We start from the raw sequence: 16812 nt of genomic DNA, 5'->3' as shown, positions 1-16812 counted from the left end.
GGAGATGTGTCGCGCTGCATGAGGCAAATGGTCACACCAGATACTGACTGGTTTTCTGATCCACGCCCATACCTTTTTTATAAGGTATTTGTAACCAACAGATGCGTATCTGTATTCCCAGTCATGCGAAATCCATAGATTAGGTCCTAATGTATTCCCAGTCATGTGAAATCCATAGATTAGGTCCTAATTAATTTTTTTCAATTTACTGATTTTTCTTATATGAACTGCAACTCAATAAAATGTTAGAAATAGTTGCATGTTACGTTTTTATATTTTTGTTCAGCGTAGGTCCTCTTTGCAGCGCTGGACCACACAACTGGACAATAACCCAGATAAGATCAAACTAGAGCCTGCAGGACTTTCTTTGTGGAGTGTGGTGTCAAAAAAGCAGAGCATCTCTTTATTACAGACAAACCTCTCCCCATCTTTACAACCATTGAATCTATATGTTTTGACCATGACAAGTTTACAATCCAAGGTAATTTAGCATTATTGTGGCTGATGTGGGGGATGGGTGATGAGGAAGTGAGTGAATGAGCTAGAGGCCTAAGACTGTGTAGTCTTGCATAATCACAGGCTGGTGGCTGATCAGGCTGGCTCCTCCCCTAAGTGTGCACTCGTTCCTCTCTATTTAAAGTGTAGTCCCATGTCCCCTCCTCATCCATCCATCTCTCTCTCTCAGCATCTCTCTCTCTCTCTCTCAGCATCTCTCTCTCTCTCAGCATCTCTTTCTCTCTCTCTCTCTCTCTCAGCATCTCTCTCTCTCTCTCTCTCTCTCTCAGCATCTCTCTCTCTCTCTCTCAGCATCTCTCTCTCTCTCTCTCAGCATCTCTCTCTCTCTCTCTCTCTCAGCATCTCTCTCTCTCTCTCTCAGCATCTCTCTCTCTCTCTCAGCATCTCTCTCTCTCTCTCTCAGCATCTCTCTCTCTCTCTCTCTCTCTCATCTCTCTCTCTCTCTCTCTCAGCATCTCTCAGCTCTCTCTCTCAGCATCTCTCTCTCTCTCTCAGCATCTCTCTCTCTCTCAGCATCTCTCTCTCTCTCTCTCTCAGCATCTCTCTCTCTCTCAGCATCTCTCTCTCTCTCTCTCTCTCTCTCTCAGCATCTCTCTCTCTCTCTCTCTCTCAGCATCTCTCTCTCTCTCTCTCTCTCAGCATCTCTCTCTCTCTCTCAGCATCTCTCTCTCTCTCTCTCAGCATCTCTCTCTCTCTCTCTCTCTCAGCATCTCTCTCTCTCTCAGCATCTCTCTCTCTCTCAGCATCTCTCTCTCTCTCAGCATCTCTCTCTCTCTCTCAGCATCTCTCTCTCTCTCAGCATCTCTCTCTCTCTCTCTCTCTCTCTCTCAGCATCTCTCTCTCTCTCAGCATCTCTCTCTCTCTCTCAGCATCTCTCTCTCTCTCTCTCTCTCAGCATCTCTCTCTCTCAGCATCTCTCTCTCTCAGCATCTCTCTCTCTCTCAGCATCTCTCTCTCTCAGCATCTCTCTCTCTCTCTCAGCATCTCTCTCTCTCTCTCAGCATCTCTCTCTCTCTCTCTCTCTCTCTCTCTATCTCTCTCAGCATCTCTCTCTCTCTCTCAGCATCTCTCTCTCTCTCAGCATCTCTCTCTCTCTCTCTCTCTCAGCATCTCTCTCTCTCTCAGCATCTCTCTCTCTCTCAGCATCTCTCTCTCTCAGCATCTCTCTCTCTCTCTCAGCATCTCTCTAAAAGGTTGTTTGTGTCAATATCAGCCCTGTGTCTCTGGACGAGGTTCAGAGATTGAACAGTCAGTGGATGCTAGTGTGTGTGTGTGTTGTCACCACAGGAGAGATTCTGGCTGGGATGCATCTAATCCTCCACTCAATGTTTATACGATACAGCCGTGTGGGGAGGGGGGTTTAACACAGACGGGTCAGAGTATGTTGATCCTGGAAAGGTAATCAACATACTCAGTGCGAGTGGGCGGCTGAGAATGACACGTGTTGTCATTGGATGAGGCACTGAGGGGACGGGTTTAGGAGGAGTTTGCACCTGTGTGAACCACTGAGAGTGCAGGACAGTGTGGTGTGCGGGAGAGGCAGAATGGTACCTCATGTGAGCAGACTCCCCTTGCCTTGACAGGAGATTCCGCCCTGCGGGAAAAGTGAAATGAGGATTAGCCAATGAGACGTGTGGATAGAATCAGGACATAATCTAAATCCACAGACAAAGCCTTCTCTCATCTGGAATCAACTTGCTGGCTGGGGCTGGTTTAGAGTTGGGTCTCTGGTTCTGTGGGGTTAGGGTGGCTGGCTGGGGCTGGTTTAGAGTTGGGTCTCTGGCTCTGTGGGGTTAGGGTAGCTGGCTGGGGCTGGTTTAGAGTTGGGTCTCTGGCTCTGTGGGGTTAGGGTAGCTGGCTGGGGCTGGTTTAGAGTTGGGACTCATCTGGCTCTGTGGGGTTAGGGTAGCTGGCTGGCTGGGGCTGGTTTAGAGTTGGGGCTCATCTGGCTCTGTGGGGTTATGGTAGCTGGCTGGCTGGGGCTGGTTTAGAGTTGGGGCTCATCTGGCTCTGTGGGGTTAGGGTAGCTGGCTGGGGCTGGTTTTGAGTTGGGTCTCTGGCTCTGTGGGGTTAGGGTAGCTGGCTGGGGCTGGTTTAGAGTTGGGTCTCTGGCTCTGTGGGGTTAGGGTAGCTGGCTGGGGCTGGTTTAGAGTTGGGTCTCTGGCTCTGTGGGGTTAGGATAGCTGGCTGGGGCTGGTTTAGAGTTGGGTCTCTGGCTCTGTGGGGTTAGGGTAGCTGGCTGGGGCTGGTTTATAGTTTGGGCTCATCTGGCTCTGTGGGGTTAGGGTAGCTGGCTGGGGCTGGTTTAGAGTTGGGTCTCTGGCTCTGTGGGGTTAGGGTAGCTGGCTGGGGCTGATTTAGAGTTGGGTCTCTGGCTCTGTGGGGTTAGGGTAGCTGGTTGGGGCTGGTTTAGAGTTGGGGCTCATCTGGCTCTGTGGGGTTAGGGTAGCTGGCTGGCTGGGGCTGGTTTAGAGTCGGGTCTCTGGCTCTGTGGGGTTAGGGTAGCTGGTGGCTGGGGCTGGTTTAGAGTTGGGTCTCTGGCTATGTGGGGTTAGGGTAGCTGGCTGGCTGGGGCTGGTTTAGAGTTGGGTCTCTGGCTCTGTGGGGTTAGGGTAGCTGGCTGGGGCTGGTTTAGAGTTGGGGCTCATCTGGCTCTGTGGCGTTAGGGTTGCTGGCTGGTTTAGAGTTGGGGCTCATCTGGCTCTGTGGGGTTAGGGTAGCTGGCTGGGGCTGGTTTAGAGTTGGGGCTCATCTGGCTCTGTGGCGTTAGGGTTGCTGGCTAGTTTAGAGTTGGGGCTCATCTGGCTCTGTGGCGTTAGGGTTGCTGGCTGGTTTAGAGTTGGGGCTCATCTGGCTCTGTGGGGTTAGGGTAGCTGGCTGGCTGGGGCTGGTTTAGAGTCGGGTCTCTGGCTCTGTGGGGTTAGGGTAGCTGGTGGCTGGGGCTGGTTTAGAGTTGGGTCTCTGGCTATGTGGGGTTAGGGTAGCTGGCCGGCTGGGGCTGGTTTAGAGTTGGGACTCATCTGGCTCTGTGGGGTTAGGGTAGCTGGCTGGCTGGGGCTGGTTTAGAGTTGGGGCTCATCTGGCTCTGTGGGGTTATGGTAGCTGGCTGGCTGGGGCTGGTTTAGAGTTGGGGCTCATCTGGCTCTGTGGGGTTAGGGTAGCTGGCTGGGGCTGGTTTTGAGTTGGGTCTCTGGCTCTGTGGGGTTAGGGTAGCTGGCTGGGGCTGGTTTAGAGTTGGGTCTCTGGCTCTGTGGGGTTAGGGTAGCTGGCTGGGGCTGGTTTAGATTTGGAGCTCATCTGGCTCTGTGGGGTTAGGGTAGCTGGCTGGCTGGGGGTGGTTTAGAGTTGGGTCTCTGGCTCTGTGGGGTTAGGGTAGCTGGCTGGGGCTGGTTTAGAGTTGGGTCTCTGGCTCTGTGGGGTTAGGGTAGCTGGCTGGGGCTGGTTTAGAGTTTGGGCTCATCTGGCTCTGTGGGGTTAGGGTAGCTGGCTGGGGCTGGTTTAAAGTTGGGCTCATCTGGCTCTGTGGGGTTAGGGTAGCTGGCTGGGGCTGGTTTAGTGTTGGGTCTCTGGCTCTGTGGGGTTAGGGTAGCTGGCTGGGGCTGGTTTAGATTTGGAGCTCATCTGGCTCTGTGGGGTTAGGGTAGCTGGCTGGGGCTGGTTTAAAGTTGGGTCTCTGGCTCTGTGGGGTTAGGGTAGCTGGCTGGGGCTGGTTTAGAGTTGGGTCTCTGGCTCTGTGGGGTTAGGGTAGCTGGCTGGGGCTGGTTTAGAGTTGGGTCTCTGGCTCTGTGGGGTTAGGGTAGCTGGCTGGGGCTGATTTAGGTTGGGCTGGCTCTTGGGGTTAGGGTAGCTGGTTGGGGCTGGTTTAGAGTTGGGGCTCATCTGGCTCTGTGGGGTTAGGGTAGCTGGCTGGCTGGGGCTGGTTTAGAGTCGGGTCTCTGGCTCTGTGGGGTTAGGGTAGCTGGTGGCTGGGGCTGGTTTAGAGTTGGGTCTCTGGCTATGTGGGGTTAGGGTAGCTGGCTGGCTGGGGCTGGTTTAGAGTTGGGTCTCTGGCTCTGTGGGGTTAGGGTAGCTGGCTGGGGCTGGTTTAGAGTTGGGGCTCATCTGGCTCTGTGGCGTTAGGGTTGCTGGCTGGTTTAGAGTTGGGGCTCATCTGGCTCTGTGGGGTTAGGGTAGCTGGCTGGGGCTGGTTTAGAGTTGGGGCTCATCTGGCTCTGTGGCGTTAGGGTTGCTGGCTAGTTTAGAGTTGGGGCTCATCTGGCTCTGTGGGGTTAGGGTAGCTGGCTGGGGCTGGTTTAGAGTTGGGGCTCATCTGGCTCTGTGGCGTTAGGGTTGCTGGCTGGTTTAGAGTTGGGGCTCATCTGGCTCTGTGGGGTTAGGGTTGCTGGCTGGTTTTAGAGTTGGGGCTCATCTGGCTCTGTGGGGTTAGGGTAGCTGGCTGGCTGGGGCTGGTTTAGAGTCGGGTCTCTGGCTCTGTGGGGTTAGGGTAGCTGGTGGCTGGGGCTGGTTTAGAGTTGGGTCTCTGGCTATGTGGGGTTAGGGTAGCTGGCTGGGGCTGGTTTAGAGTTGGGGCTCATCTGGCTCTGTGGCGTTAGTGTTGCTGGCTGGTTTAGAGTTGGGGCTCATCTGGCTCTGTGGGGTTAGGGTTGCTGGCTGGTTTAGAATTGGGGCTCATCTGGCTCTGTGGCGTTAGGGTTGCTGGCTGGTTTAGAGTTGGGGCTCATCTGGCTCTGTGGGGTTAGGGTTGCTGGCTGGTTTAGAGTTGGGGCTCATCTGGCTCTGTGGCGTTAGGGTTGCTGGCTGGTTTAGAGTTGGGGCTCATCTGGCTCTGTGGCGTTAGGGTTGCTGGCTGGTTTAGAGTTGCAGCTCATCTGGCTCTGTGGCGTTAGGTTTGCTGGCTGGTTTAGAGTTGGGGCTCATCTGGCTCTGTGGGGTTAGGGTTGCTGGCTGGTTTAGAGTTGGGGCTCATCTGGCTCTGTGGGGTTAGGGTAGCTGGCTGGGGCTGGTTTAGAGTTGGGGCTCATCTGGCTCTGTGGGGTTAGGGTAGCTGGCTGGGGCTGGTTTAGAGTTGGGGCTCATCTGGCTCTGTGGGGTTAGGGTTGCTGGCTGGTTTAGAGTTGGGGCTCATCTGGCTCTGTGGCGTTAGGGTTGCTGGCTGGTTTCGAGTTTGGGCTCATCTGGCTCTTTGGGGTTAGGGTTGCTGGCTGGTTTCGAGTTGGGGCTCATCTGGCTCTGTGGGGTTAGGGTTGCTGGCTGGTTTAGAGTTGGGGCTCATCTGGCTCTGTGGGGTTAGGGTTGCTGGCTGGTTTAGAGTTGGGGCTCATCTGGCTCTGTGGGGTTAGGGTTGCTGGCTGGTTTAGAGTTGCAGCTCATCTGGCTCTGTGGCGTTAGGTTTGCTGGCTGGTTTAGAGTTGGGGCTCATCTGGCTCTGTGGGGTTAGGGTTGCTGGCTGGTTTAGAGTTGGGGCTCATCTGGCTCTGTGGGGTTAAGGTACCTGGCTGCATACTGGGTGATCTGAAAAGACCATGGGCAAATCTAATGGCAATTTATTCTAAGGCTGTGGCAGTCAAAGTTTTGTCAGCCACGAACATAAACACATTTAGCATCTCCTGGCTTCCACAGATAGCCTACCAGCCACTGACCTTTGGAACATCTACTTTTTTTAAAGTCCAATAAATTAATTTAATCTAGCCTACACCTTCACAATAAATTCATTATTTATTTTAGACAGACAGGTCTGAAGAAAATGTAGTCTATTTCAGAACAACACAATAGCATCCTCTGAGTCAGTCCTTATGTTAGGCCCTGATCTGGCTGTGCCATATGGCTCTAGGCTACACTAGTTCATTTAGCAGAAGATTTGCTTAGAATTCCGTGGTATTATTTTATATTATTTTATAGTATGAGGAATACAATTGAACAAAGCTGAATAAAATAGAAAGGATATTTTCTCCAAGAGATTTGAGGCAGGGCGCACATGCGGCTGTTCAGTGTTGAGCGGTCACCAAAGAAACATGTACTCCTATATGCTTAATTTAGAGTTATTTATGTAACTTTAGTTGTTCTACTGACGTTGGGTTATGTTTTGATTTTTAATACATTGTAAGGCTGCATGATGAGGCTCTGATGATGATTTGAAAAAGGTTGCTTGAAAGGCATGAGCTCTGCTTTGTTTTTTTTTGCGCAGGCTGTACACACTACATCAGTCACTCATTCACAATTTGACCAGCACTTGATAATGCCTAGAATTTCACGGCGGCATCCCCTTTGTGTGGCCGCAATGCCCCCTAAAAAGATCCATGCCTTTTGCGGCCAGAGCTGGCCGCCCGGCTAAACTGAGCAATCTGGGGGGAATGGCCTTGGTCAGGGAGGTGGCCAAGAACCCGATGGTCACGCTGACAGAGTTCCAGAATTCCTCTGTGGAGATGGGAGAACCTTCCAGAAGAACAACCATCTCTGTAGCACTCCACCAATCAGGCCTTTATGGTAGAGTGGCCAGACGGAAGCCACTTTTTTATTTTTTATTTGACCTTTATTTAACTAGGCAAGTCACTTAAGAACAAATTCTTATTTTCAATGACGGCCTAGGAACAGAGGGTTAACTGCCTGTTCAGGGGCAGAACGACAGATTTGTACCTTGACAGCTCGGGGATTTGAACTTACAACCTTTCTCAGTGAAAGGCACATGACAGCCAGCTTGGAGTTCGCCAAAAGGCCCCTAATGACTCTTAGACCATTAGAAACAAGATTCTCTGGTCTGATGAAAACCAGATTGAACTATTTGGCCTGAATGTAAATGTGATATTTCAGTTTATTTTTTATAAATTAGCAAACATTTCTAAAAACTTGTTTTTGCTTTGTCATTATGGGGTATTGTGATGTCATTATGGGGTATTGTGATGTCATTATGGGGTATTGTGTGTAGATTGATGAGGGGGGAAAACCCATACATTACAGCCTTATTTTAAAATGTAACAAAAAAAGAAGGTAGGAATACTTTCTGAATAAACCGTGCCTTTGGAAAGTATTCAGACCCCTTTAGTTTCTGAATAAACCGTGCCTTCAGGAAGTATTCAGACCCCTTTAGTTTCTGAATAAACCGTGCCTTCAGGAAGTATTCAGACCCCTTTAGTTTCTGAATAAACCGTGCCTTCAGGAAGTATTCAGACCCCTTTAGTTTCTGAATAAACCGTGCCTTCAGGAAGTATTCAGACCCCTTTTAGTTTCTGAATAAACCGTGCCTTCAGGAAGTATTCAGACCCCTTTAGTTTCTGAATAAACCGTGCCTTCAGGATGTATTCAGACCCCTTTAGTTTCTGAATAAACTGTGCCTTCAGGATGTATTCAGACCCCTTTAGTTTCTGAATAAACCGTGCCTTCAGGAAGTATTCAGACCCCTTTAGTTTCTGAATAAACCGTGCCTTCAGGAAGTATTCAGACCCCTTTAGTTTCTGAATAAACCGTGCCTTCAGGAAGTATTCAGACCCCTTTAGTTTCTGAATAAACCGTGCCTTCAGGAAGTATTCAGACCCCTTTAGTTTCTGAATAAACTGTGCCTTCAGGAAGTATTCAAACCCCTTTTAGTTTTTACACATTTTGTTACATATGGATGTTTTATTTTTTTATCTATACAATCATCTTCGGTTAGAGGAGATGGAGAAGAGTGAAATGAAAACATGCTTAAAGTACTTTGCTTCTTCTTTCTAAATATAGTTTGGTGAATCATTGGTGACTGTCATTTGTAACAAGTTTCAGTCAATTATTTTTGGTAATTTCTACGTTGAAGATTTCAAAAAATAATTTGGTGCATTTTTCTGCATTTTCCATCCAGTTTGCTTTATTTTTATAATAAATTACACTTGATCTTTCTTGAAATAGTTTCTCCATTCCCTCCATAGGTTCCTCCACGTTTTTCCTCTAAAGTATAGTTTTTATTGCTAACTATCAGTACTGTCCTTCTATTTCCTTTGTTAATATGGACTCGTTTGACCTAAATTGCTTTTGTTTTATAGATGAGTACTGAGCTGCATGGCCTCTAAATACACATTTTAAAAGTGTCCCATACAATAAGGGGATTTGCTGTGCCTATGTTTATTTAGGAAAAAGTCTGTAATAATTTTTCAGCAAGGACAGAATCATTTATCATCCAATAGGCTTTGATTACATTTTCAATATCCTCTTCCACGTGGAATTTCTGTAAATGTAATGTATATGCCAATTATTTGTTGATCTGACCGCATTCACTCCCCTATCAAAACTTGTTTTCTTTCTAACTTTTTGGTTAAGCCTCTGCCATGTATATCTCACTAGGTCAGGATAATTAAGCATCCAAATATCTACTAGTTCCAATATATCCATGATATTCGTGATTTCCTTTACGTTCCATAGATGTATTTAAAACCATATTATAATCGATCACCATAATAATAGTCTTGTATTGCTTGCAAGGTTGATCAATTATTATATATATTTTCAAAGAAGCGTGGATCATCATTATTTGGACCGTAAAGGTAAATGAGACATGTCTGTTTATGGTCCAATAACATATTTAAAATCATCCCTCTACCTTGTGGATCTGTTGGACAATTTGCACATTTGGATCAAAATTATTTTTAATTGATATCATCACCTCTTTTAAATTTCTTGCCCATTGGAGAAGTATATTTCGCCCCCCCTGTCCTTTTTCCTCACAACTTCATCTAAAATCATTGAATGAGTTTCCTGTAAACAATAGATATTATATTCCTTGTCTTTTAGGGGGGGAGAGAATCCTGTCCCAGACCATGATGGACCCTCCACCTCCAAATCGATCCCGCTCCAAAGTACTGGCCTCGGCGTAACGCTCATTCCTTCGACGATAAACGTGAATCCAACCATCACACCTGGTGAGACAAATCCGCGACTCGTCAGTGAGGAGCACTTTTTGTCAGTCCTGTCTGGTCCAGCGACGGTGTTGTGCCCATAGGCGACGTTGTTGCCGGTGATGTCTGGTGAGACCCTGCCTTAGATAAGGCCTACAAGTCCTCAGTCCAGGCTCTCTCAGTTTGTTGCGGACAGTCTGAGCACTGATGGAGGGATTGTGCGTTCCTGGTATAACTCGGGCATTTGTTGTTGCCGTCCTGTACCTGTCCCGCAGGTGTGATGTTTGGATATACCGATCCTGTGCAGGTGTTGTTACACGTGGTCTGCCACTGCGAGGATGATCAGCTGTGCGTCCTGTCTCCCTGTAGAACTGTCTTAGGTGTCTCATAGTACGGACATTGCAATTTATTGCCCTGGCCACATCTGCAGTCCTCATGCCTCCTTGCAGCATGCCTAAGGCACGTTCACACAGATGAGCAGGGATCCAGGGCATCTTTCTTTTAGTGTTTTCAGAGTCAGTAGCAAGGCCTCTTTAGTGTCCTACGTTTTCATAACTGTGACCTTAATTGCCTACCGTCTGTAAGCTGTTAGTGTCTTAACGACCGTTCCACAGGTGCGTGTTCATTAATTGATTATGATTCATTGAACAAGCATGGGAAAGTGTTTAAACCCTTTACAATGAAGATCTGTGAAGTTATTTGGATCTGTACGAATTATCTTTGAAAGAAAGGGTCTGAAAAGGGAACCTTTTTTTGGGCAGTTATTTATATATATATATATATATATATATATATAAAATATAATGTAACAATATTGCTTATCTTATTTCCCACAATTAACAAATAAAATGCGTAGTAATGTAGGCAGTTCATGCAAAGGATTGTTACCTAGAACCAGGATTGTTACCTAGAACCAGGATTGGTACCTAGAACCAGGATCGTTACCTAGAATAGAACCAGGATTGGTTCCTAGAACCAGGATTGGTACCTAGAACCAGGATTGGTACCTAGAACCAAGATTGCCATTACAAAAATTACAATTATTATTTCAGCAAACAATTATTGTGATTCATCCTGTATTGTCCCTAACATTATTACCCGCATAGCATCATATGTGGGATACTCATGCATACTCAACCTCTTTCCCCACAAACAACCATACACTCAGATGTTCAACAGTTGTTCCATCCTGAGCCCAACTCAAGAGAAGACTTGATGTGTGAATGCACATGCAGTTGCAGCTGTTTGTGAAGGCATGAAATTGTGCAAAAACTGGCAGAAATGGGAAGATTTGATTAACCAATGTCAAGTCCTAGCTGATGGAGATCAGATACACCCCTTTCCCTTGAAACACACACACGCTGGTCCCCCGTTGTCACCATTTTCCCAAGCATCTCTGAGCAGTCAGACCTTTTGATTATTTTGTGCCACAATAGGCTACAATTGATTTTGGCCCAATAGTCCTGGCATTTTGACAGTGTTATATTGCCTAAAAAGCTCAAATTAATTCAAAGCCACTGGGCCTAATAAGACATTTTTCATTCATTTGAATTTCATTCTAAGTAACAATTTATTGAGTATAATGATTTAATACAACTAAATGTTTAGGTGCTGAGCGCTTTATGTTCCTGCCAGCCTAGCGTGTCACACTCTCAAATGCGCCACAATGTATTTGTTTGTCGGCTATAGCCTTGAAATCACAGAGATAATAGGCTAATACAATAGCCTAAATAATACATGTTCATTCCTTCTTAGGCGCCCTGTCTGGCTCCTGACTAATGTAGAGTGTTTATATGCTATTTAATATGACATGTAGTCTATTCAGAGTGTTTAATATGACATGTAGCCTATTCAGAGTGTTTAATATGACATGTAGCCTATTCAGTGTGTTTAATATGACATGTAGCCTATTCAGAGTGTTTAATATGACATGTAGCCTATTCAGAGTGTTTAATATGACATGTAGCCTATTCAGAGTGTTAATATGACATGTAGCCTACTCAGTGTTTATATGCTATTTAATATGACATGTAGTCTATTCAGAGTGTTTAATAAGACATGTAGCCCATTCAGAGTGTTTATATGCTATTTAATATGACATGTAGCCCATTCAGAGTGTTTAATATGACATGTAGCCTATTCAGAGTGTTTATATGCTATTTAATAAGACATGTAGCCTATTCAGAGTGTTTAATATGACATGTAGCCCATTCAGAGTGTTTATATGCTATTTAATATGACATGTAGCCCATTCAGAGTGTTTAATATGACATGTAGCCCATTCAGAGTGTTTATATGCTATTTAATATGACATGTAGCCCATTCAGAGTGTTTAATATGACATGTAGTCTATTCAGAGTGTTTATATGCTATTTAATATGACATGTAGCCCATTCAGAGAGTTTAATATGACATGTAGTCTATTCAGAGTGTTAATATGACATGTAGTCTATTCAGAGTGTTTATATGCTATTTAATATGACATGTAGCCCATTCAGAGAGTTTAATATGACATGTAGCCTATTCAGAGTGTTTAATATGACATGTAGCCTATTCAGTGTTTATATGCTATTTCATATGACATGTAGCCTATTCAGAGTGGTTAATATGACATGTAGCCTATTCAGAGTGGTAATATGACATGTAGCCTACTCAGTGTTTATATGCTATTTAATATGACATGTAGTCTATTCAGAGTGTTTAATATGACATGTAGCCTACTCAGAGTGTTTATATGCTATTTAATATGACATGTAGCCTATTCAGAGTGTTAATATGACATGTAGTCTATTCAGAGTGTTTAATATGACATGTAGCCCATTCAGAGTGTTTATATGCTATTTAATATGACATGTAGCCCATTCAGAGTGTTTAATATGACATGTAGCCCATTCAGAGTGTTTAATATGACATGTAGCCTATTCAGTGTTTATATGCTATTTAATATGACATGTAGCCCATTCAGAGTGTTTAATATGACATGTAGCCCATTCAGAGTGTTTAATATGACATGTAGCCCATTCAGAGTGTTTAATATGACATGTAGCCTATTCAGTGTTTATATGCTATTTAATATGACATGACATTCAGAGTAATATGACATGTAGTCTATTCAGAGTGTTTAATATGACATGTAGCCTATTCAGAGGGTTATTATACTATTTAATATGACATGAAGCCTATTCAGAGGGTTTAATATGACATGTAGCCTATTCAGTGTGTTTAATATGACATGTAGCCTATTCAGTGTTTATATGCTGTTTAATATGACATGTAGCCTATTCAGAGTGTTTAATATGACGTGTAGCCTATTCAGAGTTTTTAATATGACATGTAGCCTATTCAGTATTTATATGCTGTTTAATATGACATGTAGCCTATTCAGAGGGTTTAATATGACATGTAGTCTATTCAGAGGGTTTATATGCTGTTTAATATGACATGTAGCCTATTCAGTGTTTATATGCTGTTTAATATGACATGTAGCCTATTCAGAGTGTTTAATATGACATGTAGCCTATTCAGAGGGTTTAATATGACATGTAGCCTATTCAGAGGGTTTAATATGACATGTAGCCTATTCAGTGTTTATATGCTATTTCATATGACATGTAGTCTATTCAGAGTGTTGATATGACATGTAGCCTACTCAGTGTTTATATGCTATTTAATATGACATGTAGCCTATTCAGTGTGTTTAATATGACATGTAGCCTATTCAGAGGGTTTAATATGACATGTAGCCTATTCAGTGTTTATATGTGTCACGCCCTGGTCAAAGTATTTTGTGTTTATCTTTATGTATTTGGTCAGGCCAGGGTGTGGCATGGGGTTTTTGTAATTGTGGTGTGTTTGTCTTGGGGTTTTGGTGGTGGTATTGGGATTGTAGCTTAGTGGGTTGTCTAGCAAGGTCTATGGCTGTCTGGAGTGGTTCTCAATCAGAGGCAGGTGCTTATCGTTGTCTCTGATTGGGAACCATATTTAGGCAGCCATATTCTTTGAGTTTGTCGTGGGTGATTGTCCTTAGTGTCCTATGTGTACTCGTTGTTAGTTTGCACCAGATAGGCTGTTTCGGTTTCGTTTATTGTTTTTTTGTAAGTTCGTGTTTCTTTGTGATATTAAACATGGATCGCAATCGACACGCTGCAGTTTGGTCCGACTCTCCTTCATCACCACTAGAAAACCGTTACAGAATCACCCACCACCAACGGACCAAGCGGCGTGTCAACAGGCAGGAGCAGCCGAAAAAGGAGATGCTCACCAAGGATTTCTGGTCATGGGAGGAGATCTTCGACGGGAGAGGACCCTGGGCTAAACCAGGGGAGTGTAGCCGCCCAAAGGAGCAACAGGAGAAGAGGCAACAGAGGCAGCAGCAGCAGGAGCAGCAGCAGCTACAGTGGGAGAGGTTGCACCACCTGGAGTTATGGACATGGGAGGAGGAATTGGACGGTAAAGGACCCTGGAATGAGCCTGGAGATTATTGTCGTCCCAAAGCCGAGCTGGAGGCAGCAAAAGCAGAGAGGCGGCATTATGAGGAGCTAGCACGGCAGAGCGGATGGAAGCCCGAGAGTCAGCCCCAAAATTTCTTGGGGGGCTTACAGGGAGTATGGCTATGCCAGGTAGGAGACCTGCGCAAACTCCCTGTGCTTACCGGGGGCTGGAGAGACCGGGCAGGCACCGTGTTATGCTGTGGAGCGCACGGTGTCTCCAGTGCGGGTGCACAGCCCGGTTCGGTATATTCCAGCTCCTCGTATCGGCCGGGCTAGAGTGGGCATCGAGCCAAGTAAGGTTGGGCAGGCTCGGTGCTCAAGAGCTCCAGTGCGCCTGCACGGTCCGGTCTATCCAGTACCACCTCCACACCCCAGCCCTCCGGTAGCAGCTCCCCGCACCAGGCTTCCTGTGCGTGTCCTCGATCCAGTACCACCAGTTCCAGCACCACGCACCAGGCCTTCAGTGTGCCTCGCCTGTTCAGCGCAGCCAGCGCTTTTCTCCTCTCCTGCGCTGCTGGAGTCTCCCGCCTGTTTAACGCAGCCAGAGCCTTCCTCCTCTACAGCGCTGCCGGAGCCTCCCGCCTGTTTAGCGCAGCCAGAGCCTTTCTCCTCTCCTGCGCTGCCGGAGTCTCACGCATATCTAGCGCTGTTAGAGCTTTCCTCATCTCCAGCGCTGCCGGAGTCTTCCGCCTGTTTAGCGCAGCCAGAGCCTTCCTCCGACACAGCGCTGCAGGAGTCTCCCGCCTGTTCAGCGCAGCCAGAGCTGCCAGTCTGCATGAAGCAGCCAGAGCTGTCAGTCTGCATGGAGCAGTCAGAGCTGTCAGTCTGCATGGAGCAGTCAGAGCTGTCAGTCTGCATGGAGCAGTCAGAGCTGTCAGTCTGCATGGAGCAGCCAGAGCTGTCAGTCTACATGAAGCAGCCCGAGCTGCCAGTCTGCATGAAGCAGCCAGTCGACATGGAGCAGCCAGAGCTGTCAGTCTACATGAAGCAGCCCGAGCTGCCAGTCTGCAGGAAGCAGCCAGTCTACATGGAGCAGCCAGAGCTGTCAGTCCGCATGGAGCAGCCAGAGCTGTCAGTCCGCATGGAGCAGCCAGAGCTGTCAGTCTGCATGGAGCAGCCAGAGCTGTCAGTCCGCATGGAGCAGCCAGAGCTGTCAGTCTACATGAAGCAGCCCGAGCTGCCAGTCTGCATGAAGCAGCCAGTCTACATAGAGCAGCCAGAGCTGCCAGTCTGCATGAAGCAGCCAGAGATGTCAGTCTGCATGGAGCAGTCAGAGCTGTCAGTCTGCATGGAGGAGCCAGAGCTGTCAGTCTACATGAAGCAGCCCGAGCTGCCAGTCTGCATGAAGCAGTCAGTCTACATGGAGCAGCCAGAGCTGTCAGTCCGCATGGAGCAGCCAGAGCTGTCAGTCTACATGAAGCAGCCCGAGCTGCCAGTCTGCATGAAGCAGCCAGTCTACATGGAGCAGCCAGAGCTGTCAGTCTGCATGAAGCAGCCAGAGCTGTCAGTCTGCATGGAGCAGCCAGTCTGCATGGAGCAGCCAGTCTGCACGGAGCTGTCAGTCTGCACGGAGCTGTCAGTCTGCACGGAGCTGTCAGTCTGTAAGGAGCTGCCAGTCTGCAAGGAGCTGCCAGTCTGCAAGGAGCTGCCAGTCAGCACGGAGCCGCCAGAGCGGTCAGTCTGTAAGAAGCCGCCAGAGCTGTCAGCCTATATGGAGCAGCTAGTGCCGCCAGTCTGCCCAGCGCCGCCAGTGCCCCCAGTCTGCCCAGCATCGCCAGTCTGCCCAGCGCCATCAGTCTGCCCAGCATCGCCAGTCTGCCCAGCATCGCCAGTCTGCCCAGCATCGCCAGTCTGCCCAGCATCGCCAGTCTGCCCAGCACCGCCAGTCTGCCCAGCGTCGTCAGTCTGCCCAGCGTCGTCAGTCTGCCCAGCACCGCCAGTCTGCCCAGCGTCGCCAGTCTGCCCAGCGTCGCCAGTCTGCCCGGCGCCGCCAGTCTGCCCGGCGCCGCCAGTCTGCCCGGCGCCGCCGGTCTGCCCAGCATCGCCAGTCTGCCAGACTCTTCCAGATCTGCCAGTCAGCCAGACTCTTCCAGATCTGCCAGTCAACCAGACTCTTCCAGATCTGCCAGTCAACCAGACTCTTCCAGATCTGCCAGTCAACCAGACTCTTCCAGATCTGCCAGTCAACCAGACTCTTCCAGATCTGCCAGTCAACCAGACTCTTCCAGATCTGCCAGTCAACCAGACTCTTCCAGATCTGCCAGTCAACCAGACTCTTCCAGATCTGCCAGTCAGCCAGGATCTGCCAGTCAGCCAGGATCTGCTGAAACCACCAGCCAGCCAGGAGCTGGTAGATCTATCTACCTGCCTGAGCTTCCTCTCACTCCTGAGCTTCCTCTCACTCCTGAGCTTCCTCTCACTCCTGAGCTTCCTCTCACTCCTGAGCTTCCTCTCACTCCTGAGCTTCCTCTCACTCCTGAGCTTCCTCTCACTCCTGAGCTTTCTCTCACTCCTGAGCTTTCTCTCACTCCTGAGCTTTCTCTCACTCCTGAGCTTTCTCTCACTCCTGAGCTTTCTCTCACTCCCGAGCTTCCCCTCAGTCCCGAGCTGCCTCGGTCCCGAGCTGTCCTTCAGTCCCGATCTGTTCCTCAGTCCAGTGGGGTTCTGGGTGAGGACTACTAGGCCATGGTCGGCGGCGAGGGTGGACTATCCAGGGACGAAGGGAGAGGGGACTAAGACATTAAAGGAGTGGGGTCCACGTCCCGCGCCGGAGCCGCCACCATGGACAGACGCCCACCCGGACCCTCCCTATTGTTTTGAGGTGCGTTCGGGAGTCCGCACCTTAGGGGGGTTCTGTCACGCCCTGGTCAAAGTATTTTGTGTTTATCTTTATGTATTTGGTCAGGCCAGGGTGTGGCATGGGGTTTTTGTAATTGTGGTGTGTTTGT

At 48.0% G+C, this 16812-nt stretch overlaps 1 protein-coding gene across 2 annotated transcripts in view; it reads left to right on the top strand.

Annotated features, from left to right (window-relative positions):
- Positions 1-16812, top strand: part of LOC121844893 (TSC22 domain family protein 4-like) — a 69815-nt gene that overhangs the window by 21561 nt on the left and 31442 nt on the right. The window contains exon 4 of one of the 2 annotated variants that reach the window (XM_042315364.1): positions 9271-9365. The exons of the other annotated variant lie outside the window; for it this stretch is intronic. The gene's annotated coding sequence lies outside the window, so the exon portion shown is untranslated. Of the gene's footprint in view, positions 1-9270; positions 9366-16812 lie in introns of those variants that run through there. 2 annotated transcript variants of the gene reach the window in all.

Source organism: Oncorhynchus tshawytscha, unplaced genomic scaffold, assembly GCF_018296145.1.
Source record: "Oncorhynchus tshawytscha isolate Ot180627B unplaced genomic scaffold, Otsh_v2.0 Un_contig_8471_pilon_pilon, whole genome shotgun sequence".
In the NCBI taxonomy this organism is placed as follows: domain Eukaryota; kingdom Metazoa; phylum Chordata; class Actinopteri; order Salmoniformes; family Salmonidae; genus Oncorhynchus; species Oncorhynchus tshawytscha.
Note: the sequence above shows the minus strand (reverse complement) of the source record. Positions and strands in the feature narration are given on the sequence as shown.